Source organism: Aegilops tauschii, chromosome 1, assembly GCF_002575655.3.
Source record: "Aegilops tauschii subsp. strangulata cultivar AL8/78 chromosome 1, Aet v6.0, whole genome shotgun sequence".
Classification (NCBI taxonomy): domain Eukaryota; kingdom Viridiplantae; phylum Streptophyta; class Magnoliopsida; order Poales; family Poaceae; genus Aegilops; species Aegilops tauschii.
In genome coordinates, this window is record NC_053035.3 from 79,655,723 (window position 1) to 79,666,507 (window position 10,785).

A 10,785-nucleotide genomic window follows, 5' to 3' on the forward strand; every position below is an offset into this window, starting at 1 on the left:
GCCTTGTTTATAAGCATTGCAATACCGTTTTCGCTCACTTTTACCACTTGTTACCTTGCTGTTTTTATATTTTCAGATTACAAAACCTACATCTACCATCCATATTGCACTTGTATCACCATCTCTTCGCCGAACTAGTGCACCTATACAATTTACATTGTATTGGTGTGTTGGGGACACAAGAGACTCTTTGTTATTTGGTTGTAGGGTTGTTTGAGAGAGACCATCTTCATCCTACGCCTCCCACGGATTGATAAATTTAGGTCATCCACTTGAGGGAAATTTGCTACTGTCCTACAAACCTCTGCACTTGGAGGCCCAACAACGTCTACAAGAAGAAGGTTGCGTAGTAGACATCATGGACTCATGTGGCACAACTTTGGGTTTAAGGAGTTGGATGCACAAGCAACATTGCCGCTTAGTACAAATGAATGTTAGCAAATAGATTGAGAAGCAGCCAACCAAAAAGGAAAAACGGTCATAAACACGCATTGAGCATAACTAACACTGAATAATGCACCATAAGTAGAATGTAACTTCATTGCAAATAGTTGGACTCATGCTCTTTTTGCATTGTGGGTGTATTGTTTCAAGTGGAACTTACTTCTCACCAGGTTGTGGTAGGCATTTGTCTAACTTTCTTGTATTTTACCCTCTACCTTTAGCTATAGAAAAAGGTATGCACTGTACGAATAGAGTCTTATCGGAGTGAGTATGATGTCACAACGACATCATCGCAACTTGGTTGTTGTTGCTGTTACGCTCGATATGGTTGTGTGTTGTACTACACTCTAAAGAAGTGCCAATGTTGTTGCTCATCTGATGGCTTAGAGAATCTCCAAAACCGACCTTCAAACCTCCCGCAATCGTCCGGACCATGCTGTCTGGATCGAGGAAGCCCTCCAACGCGGTCCTGTGTCGGTCCGCGGAGCGGTCTGGACGTGATTTCTCCCGCAATCTGAAGACAAAAGTGGGGGAGGTTTGCCGGAGTCCGGACCGATTCCACGCCCGCCTCTGACCGCCCCAGCCCACCAAAACCCCCCATCCGTCCATCACGCGCTTTCCATCCCATGCCTCGCGCTGCTACTTCTTGAGCTTGCGTTGGTTTTTTCCTTGAAGAGGAAAGGGTGATGCAGCAAAGTAGAGATAAGTATTTCCCTCAGTTTGAGAACCAAGGTATCAATCCAATAGGAGACAACGCACAAATCACCGAATACCTGCACAAACAATCAAACAACTTGCACCCAACGCGATAAAGGGCTTGTCAATCCCTTGACGGTTACTTGCAAAAGTGACATATGATAGAGATAGATAAACGATAAAGTAAATATTTTGGTATTTTTGGTTTATAGATCGGAAAGTAAAAGATTGCGAAATAGTTGATCGGAAACTTATATGATGGAAAATAGACCCGGGGCCATAGGTTTCACTAGAGGCTTCTCTCAAGATAGAAAATATTACGGTGGGTGAACAAATTACTGCCGAGCAATTGATAGAAAAGCGCAAAGTTATGACGATATCTAAGGCAATGATCATGAATATTGGCATCACGTCCGTGTCAAGTAGACCGAAACGATTCTTCATCTGCTACTATTACTCCACACATTGACCGCTATCCAGCATGCATCTAGAGTATTAAGTTCATAAAGAACGGAGTAATGCATTATGTAAGATGACATGATGTAGAGGAATTAACTCAAGCAATATGATGAAAACCCCATCATTTTATCCTCGATGGCAACAATACAATACGTGCCTTGCTGCCCCTACTGTCATTGGGAAAGGACACCGCAAGATTGAACCCAAAGCTAAGCACTTCTCCCATTGCAAGAAAAACCAATCTAGTTGGCCAAACCAGACCGATAGTTCGAAGAGAATTACAAAGATATCAAATCACGCATAAAAGAATTCAGAGAAGATCCCGATAATATTCATAGATAAGCTGATCATAAATCCACAATTCATCGGATCTCGGCAAACACACCCCAAAAAAGTATTACATCGATTAGATCTCCAAGAACATCGAGGAGAACATGGTATTGAGAATCAAAGAGAGAGAAGAAGCCATCTAGCTACTAGCTATGGACCCATAGGTCTGTGGTAAACTACTCACGCTTCATCGGAAGGGCAATAGAGTTGATGTAGAAGCCCTCCGTGATTGAATCCCCCTCCGGCAGGTTGCCGGAAAAGGTCCCTAGATGGGATCACACGGGTACAGAAGGTTGCGGCGGTGGAAAAGTGTTTTCGTGGATGCCTCTCATGGTTTGGGAATATATGGGAATATACAGGCGAAAGAACTAGGTCAGGAGGTGCACGAGGGCCCCACAAGGTTGGGGGGCGCGCCCTACCCCCTAGGCGCATGCTCTGTCCTTGTGGCCGCTCGTGGCTCCTCCGACTTCATCTCCAAGTCTCCTGGTTGTCTTCTGGTCCAAGAAAAATCATCGCGAAGGTTTTTTTTTCCGTTTGGACTCCGTTTGGTATTCCTTTTCTTCAAAACTCAAAAACAGGGACTGGCACTGGGCTCTAGGTTAATAGGTTAGTCCCAAATATAATATAAATAGCATATAAATGCACATAAAACATCCATAACAGATAATATAATAGCATGGAACAATAAAAAATTATAGTTACGTTGGAGATGTATCGAGCATCCCCAAGCTTAATTCCTGCTCGTCGTTGAGTAGGTAAATGATAAAAACAGAATATTTGATGTGGAATGCTAGCTAACATATTTATCTATGTAATTTCTTTATTGTGGCATGAATGTTCAGATCTGAAAGATTCAAAACAAAAGTTTAATATTTACATAAAAACAATAATACTTCAAGCATACTAACAAGGCAATTATGTCTTCTCAAAATAACATGCCCAAAGAAAGATTATCCCTACAAAATCATATAGTCTGGCTATGCTCCATCTTCATCACACAAAATATTCAAATCATGCACAACCCCGATGACAAGCCAAGCAATTGTTTCATACTTTTGAGTTCTCAAACTTTTTCAACTTTCACGCAATAGATGAGCTTGAGCCATGGACATAGCACTATAGGTGGAATAGAAGGTGGTTGTGGAGAAGACAAAAAGAAGGAGATAGCCTCACATCAACTAGGCGTATCAACGGGCTATGGAGATGCCCATTAATAGATAGCAATGTGAGTGAGTAGGGATTGCCATGCAACGGATGCACTAGAGCTATAAGTTTATGAAAGCTCAAAAGAAAACTAAGTGGGTGCGCATCCAACTCGCTTGCTCATGAAGACCTAGGGCAATTTGAGGAAGCCCATCATTGGAATATACAACCAAGTTCTATAATGAAACATTCCCACTAGTATATGAAAGTGACAAGATAGGAGACTCTCTATCATGAAGATCATGGTGCTACTTTGAAGCACAAGTGTGATAAAGGATAGTAGCATTGTCCCTTCTCTCTTTTCTCTCATTTTTTATTTGGGCCTTCTCTCATTTTTTGGCCTCTTTTTTTTCATCCGGAGTCTCATCCCGACTTGTGGGGGAATCATAGTCTCCATCATCCTTTCCCCACATGGGACAATGCTCTAATAATGAAGACCATCACACTTTTATTTACTTACAACTCAAGAATTATAACTCGATACTTAGAACAAAATATGACTCTATATGAATGCCTCCGGTGGTGTACAGGGATGTGCAATGAATCAAGAGTGAAATGTATGAAAGAATTATGAACGGTGGCTTTGCCACAAATACGATATCAACTACATGATCATGCAAAGCAATATGACAATGATGGAACGTGTCATAATAAACGGAACGGTGGAAAGTTGCATGGTAATATATCTCGGAATGGATATGGAAATTCCATAATTGGTAGGTATGGTGGCTGTTTTGAGGAAGGTATATGGTGGGTTGATGGTACCGGCGAAAGTTGCGCGACACTAGAGAGGCTAGCAATGGTGGAAGGGTGAGAGTGCGTATAATCCATGGACTCAACATTAGTCATAAAGAACTCACATACTTATTGCAAAAATTTATTAGTTATCGAAACGAAGTACTACGCGCATGCTCCTAGGGGGATAGATTGGTAGGAAAAGACCATCGCTCGTCTCCGACCGCCACTCATAAGGAAGACAATCAATAAATAAATAATGCTCCGATTTCATCACATAACGGTTCACCATACGTGCATGCTACGGGAATCACAAACTTTAACACAAGTATTTCTCAAATTCACAATTACTTACTAGCATGACTCCATTAGCACCATCTTCATATCTCAAAACAATCATAAGGAATCAAACTTCTCATAGTATTCAATGCACTTTATATGAAAGTTTTTATTATGTCCCTCTTGGATGCCTATCATATTAGGACTAAATTTATAACCAAAGCAAATTGCCATGCTGTTTAAAGACTCTCAAAATAATATAAGTGAAGCATGAGAGTTCATCAATTTATATAAAATAAAACCACCATTGTGCTCTAAAAAGATATAAGTGAAGCACTAGAGCAAAATTGCCTAGCTCAAAAGATATAAGTGAAGCACATAGAGTATTCTAATAAATCACAATTTATGCGTGTCCCTATCAAAAGGTGTGTACATCAAGGATGATTGTGGAAAAATAAAAAGCAAAGACTCAAATCATACAAGACGCTCCAAAACACATATCATGTGGTGAATAAAAATATAACCTCAAGTAAAGTTACCGATAGACAAAGACGAAAGAGGGGATGCCTTCCGGGGCATCCACAAGATTAGGCTCTTAGTTGTCCTTGAATATTACCTTGGGGTGCCTTGGTCATCCCCAAGCTTAAGATCTTGCCACTCCTTATTCCATAGTCCATCAAATCCTTACCCAAAACTTGAAAACTTCACAACACAAAACTCAACAGAAAATCTCATAAGCTTCGTTAGTATAAGAGAATAAATCACCACTTTTGGTACTGTTGTGAACTCATTCTTTATTTATATTGGTGTAATATCTACTGTATTCCAACTTATCCATTGTTCATACCCCCCGATACTACCCATAGAATCATCAAAATAAGCAAACAACACATAGAAAACAGAATCTTTCAAAAACAGAACAGTCTGTAGCAATCTGTAACTCTCGAATACTTATGTAACTCCAAAAATGCTGAAAAATTAGGAAAATAGAGGCAATTTGTATATCAATCTTGTGTAGGAAATTCAGAATTTTATCACGCTCTGTGATTTTTAAAAATTCTGGGACTGGGCCCAAAAGTTTTTGTTTTTCAGCAAGATCAAATCAACGATCACCGTAAGCTATCCCAAAGGTCTAACTTCGCACAAACACTAATTAAAACATAAAAACCACATCTAACCAGAGGCTAGATGAATTATTTATTGCAAAACAGAACCTAAAAAGCCAAAAATAAAATAAAATTGGGTTGCCTCCCAACAAGCGCTATTTTTTAATGCCCTTAGCTAGGCATAAAAACACGAACAGATCTAGGTATAATCGTAATAATGATAAGGCAAATATCAAAAACTCATCTCATACTCCCTTCGTTCAGTAGCAAATTTTCTTTGTGGTAAGCAAAAGTAATCAAAAGGGCTAAATTTAATAGGATAAGAATCCCCAAGATCAAGTTCGGGAGGAATTGGTTCCTCCTTCGGCCCCTCGTATTGTATGACCAACTTATCATTATAAGCATTCTTTTGGCAAAAAGTCATGAGCTTGTATCCAAGAGAGAAACCCAATCTGTTGTTTTGTATGGCAAAATTGTCATTAAGCTTGGAAATCTTATCAACCAAAACATCGGTAGGAACCCTCTTTCTTAAATTTTCGTTATAAGCAACATGATCCAAAGAACATAAACGCATTATATCCTCTTGGTTAAAGAGAATTCTCTCTATGGGAGGACGACCACCATCTACTTTATAATGTGCAAAAATTTCACTAGCTTCTTTCATAATATATCTAAACTCATGGACTCGAAATATAATGGCGGCGCGTTTAACAGAAGAATGTTCAATACTAGAAAACTCTAGAAAAATCCTTTGTATGGATGGATGCATACGAACAAATTGTCTTTCAAATTCAACTACGAGCAAAGATAAAGCATCCGCAAGACTACTAGTTTTATTGAGAATAGATCCACCCAAAGTGGGAAGTGCACCAGCACAAGTAAAGAAATCTTGAATAACCCCTTTTCCAATAATATTGCCGCTACCTATGCGAAGCTTTTTAGTGTGTCGAATAGTATATTCTTCGTGAGGATTAGTATTAGCAAAAGCATCAAAGTTTCCCCCATCGTTACTACTATCCTTTTCGGTGATAACCTCCCCAATTTCAGACATGGTGGCAACAAACCAATCTAGCAAATGAGCAAACCCAAAGCGAATGAAGAAGGCGAACGGAAGAGAGGCGAAGAAAAGGCAAATCTTTTCAAAAATCATTTTAGAAGTGGGGGAGAGGAAAATGAGAGGCGAATGGCGAATAATGTAATGCAAGAGATGAGAGTTTATGATGGGTACTTGGTATGTCTTGACTTGGCATAGATCTCCCCGGCGACGGCGCGAGAAATTCTTCCTGCTACTTCTTGAGCTTGCGTTGGTTTTTCCCTTGAAGAGGAAAGGGTGATGCAGGAAAGTAGAGATAATATTTCCCTCAGTTTGAGAACCAAGGTATAAATCCAGTAGGAGACAATGCACAAATCACCGAATACCTGCATAAACAATCAAACAACTTGCACCCAACGCGATAACGGGGTTGTCAACCCCTTCACGGTTAATTGCAAGAGTGAGATCTGATAGAGATAGATAAATGATAAAGTAAATATTTTTGGTATTTTTGGTTTATAGATCGAAAAGTAAAAGATTGCAAAATAGTAGATCGGAAACTAATATGATGGAAAATAGACCCGGGAGGCATAGGTTTCACTAGAGGCTTCTCTCAAGATAGAAAATATTATGGTGGGTGAAAAAAATACTGCCGAGCAATTGATAGAAAAGCGCAAAGCTATGACAATATCTAAGACAATGATCATGAATATGGGCATCACGTCCGTGTCAACTAGACCGAAACTATTATGCATCTACTACTATTACTCCACACATCGACCGCTATCCAGCATGCATCTAGAGTATTATGTTCATAAAGAATGGAGTAGTGCTTTAAGTAAGATGACATGATGTAGAGGAATTAACACAAGCAATATGATGAAAAACCCATCTTTTTATCCTCGATGGCAACAATACAATACATGCCTTGCTGCCCCTACTGTCACTGGGAAAGGACACCGCAAGATTGAACCCAAAGCTAAGCACTTCTCCCATTGCAAGAAAAACCGATCTAGTTGGCCAAACTAAACGAATAGTTCGAAGAGAATTACAAAGATATCAAATCATGCATAAAAGAATTCAGAGAAGATTCAAATAATATTCATAGATAAGCCGATCATAAATCCACAATTCATCGGATCTCGACAAACACACCGCAAAAAAGTATTACATCGAATAGATCTCCAAGAACATCGAGGGGAACATTGTATTGAGAATGAAAGTGAGAGAAGAAGCCATCTAGCTACTAGCTATGGACCCGTAGGTCTGTGGTAAACTACTCACGCTTCATCGGAAGGGCAATAAAGTTGATTTAGAAGCCCTCCGTGATCGAATCCCCCTCCGGCAGGGTGCCGGAAAAGGTCCCTAGATGGGATCTCACGAGTACAGAAGGTTGCGGCGGTGGAAAAGTGTTTTCGTGGATGCCTCTCGTGGTTTGGGGATATATGGGAATATATAGGTGAAAGAATTAGGTCAGGAGGTGCACGAGGTGCCCACAAGGGTGGGGGCACGCCCTCCGTCCTAGTGGCCGCCTCGTGGCTCCTCCGACTTCATCTTCAAGTCTCCTGGTTGTCTTCTGGTCCAAGAAAAATCATCGCGAAGGTTTTATTCCGTTTGGACTCCGTTTGATATTCCTTTTCTGCGAAACTCAAAAACAGGGAAAAAACATGAACTGGCACTGGGCTCTAGGTTAATAGGCTAGTCCCAAAAATAATATAAAATAACATATTAATGCATATAAAACATCCAAAACGGATAATATAATAGCATGGAACAATAAAAAATTATAGATATGTTGGAGACGTGTATCACGCGCCACTTGTCGCGCCACATTCATGTCGCCCTAGAGCATACAACGGCTAGTATTGATGCCGAGATTTGACCAGATGGGAAAGCGGCTGCCGCTTCAATGCAGACGTTGCGTCCCGAGAAACTAACTTTGGCCGCTACGTGATACGTCCATTTCGCTTCATGATTACCTACTATTATTTATAATATTTTTATGCACAATAATGCTTTTTGGAGTAATTCTAATGCCTTTTCTCTCATAATATGCAAGGTTCACACAAAGAGGGAGAATACCGGCAACTGGAATTCTGGACCTGAATAAGTTACACCAGGCCACCTATTCTGCACAACTCCAAATGAGCTGAAAGTTCACGAAGATTTTTTGTGGAATATATAAGAATTATTGGAGCAAATAACTACCAGAGGGGGCCCACCAGGTGGGCACAACCCACCTGGGCGCGCCAGGGCCCCCAGGCGTGCCCTGGTGGGTTGTGGCCTCCTCGGCCCACCTCCGGTGCCCCTCTTCTGGTATATAAGTCATTTTGACCTAGGAAAAATAAGGGGAGGATTTTCGGGACAAAGCACCGCCATCTCGAGGCAGAACTTGGGCAGGAGCACTTTTGCCCTCCGGCGGAGCGATTTCGCCGAGGGAACTTCCCTCCCGGAGGGGGAAATTGTCGTCATCATCATCACCAACAACTCTCCCATCTTGGGGAGGGCAATCTCCATCAACATCTTAAACAACACCATCTCCTCTCAAACCCTAGTTCATCTCTTGTGTTCAATCTTTGTACCGGAACGTTAGATTGGTGCTTGTGGGTGACTAGTAGTGTTGATTACATCTTATAGTTGATTACTATATGGTTTATTTGGTGGAATATTATATGTTCAGATCCATTATGCTATTTAATACCCCTCTAATCTTGAGCATGATTATCATTTGTGAGTAGTTACTTTTGTTCTTGAGGTCACGGAAGAAATCTTGTTGCAAGTAATCATGTGAACTTGATATGTGTTCGATATTTTGATGGTATGTATGTTGTGATTCCCTTAGTGGTGTCATGTGAACGTCGACTACATGGTACTTCACCTTATTAGGGCCTAAGGGAATGCATTGTGGAGTAGTTATTAGATGATGGGTTGCGAGAGTGACAGAAGCTTAAACCCTAGTTTATGCGCTACTTCGTAAGGGATTGATTTGGATCCAAAAGTTTAATGCTATGGTTAGATTTTATCTTAATACTTTTCTCGTAGTTGCGGATACTTGCGAGGGGGTGCTACCTCTTGAGCACTGCGTTGGTTTTCCCTTGAAGAGGAAAGGGTGATGCAACAAAGTAGCTTAAGTATTTCCCTCAGTTTTTGAGAACCAATGTATCAATCCAGTAGGAGGTTACACGCAAGTCGCCTTATACCTGCACAAACAAATAAGAACCTTGCAACCAACGCGATAAAGGGGTTGTCAATCCCTTCACGGCCACTTGCAAGAGTGAGATATGATAGAGATGATAAGATAAATATTTTTGGTATTTTTTATGATATAGATTGGAAAGTAAAAATTGTAAAGTAAAATAAAGTGGAAACTTATATGATGGAGAATAGACCCGGGGGCCATAGGTTTCACTAGTGGCTTCTGTCAAGATAGCATAAGTATTACGGTGGGTGAACAAATTACTGTCAAGCAATTGATAGAAAAGTGCATAATTATGAGAATATCTAGGCATGATCCTGTATATAGGCATCACATCTGCGACAAGTAGACCGAAACGATTCTGCATCTACTACTATTACTCCACTCATCGACCGCTATCCAGCATGCATCTAGAGTATTAAGTTCATAAGAACAGAGTAGCGCATTAGGCAAGATGACATGATGTAGAGGGATAAACTCAAGCAATATGATATAAACCCCATCTTTTTATCCTCGATGGCAACAATACAATACATGTCGTTTCCCCTACTGTCACCGGGATCGAGCAACGCAAGATTGAACCCAAAGCTAAGCACTTCTCCCATTGCAAGAAAGATCAATCTAGTAGGCCAAACCAAACTGATAATTCAAAGAGACTTGCAAAGATATTAAATCATACATAAAAGAATTCAGAGGAGATTCAAATATTTTTCATAGGTAATCTTGATCATAAACCCACAATTCATCGGATCTTGACAAACACACCGCAAAAAGAATTACATCGAATAGATCTCCAAGAAGATCGAGGAGAACTTTGTATTGAGATCCGAAGAGAGAGAATAAGCCATCTAGCTAATAACTATGGACCCAAAGGTCTGTGGAAAACTACTCACACATCATCGGAGAGGCTATGGTGTTGATGTAGAAGCCCTCCGTGATCGATTCCCCCTCCGGTGGAGCGCTGGAAAAGGCCCCAAGATGGGATCTCACAGGTACAGAAGGTTGCAGCGGTGGAAATAGGTTTTCGTAGTGCTCTCGGATGTTTTCGGGGTATGTGGATATATATAGGAGGAAGAAGTAGGTCGGTGGAGCTGTGAGGGGCCCACGAGGGTGGGGGCGCGCCTCCCTGCCTCGTGGCTCCTCGCTTCTTTCTTGATGTCCACTCTAAGTCCCCTGGATCACGTTTGTTCCAAAAATAACTCTCCCGAAGGTTTCATTCCATTTGCATTCCGTTTGATATTCCTTTTCTGCGAAACACTGAAATAGGCAAAAAACAGCAATTTGCACTGGGCCTTTGGTTAGTA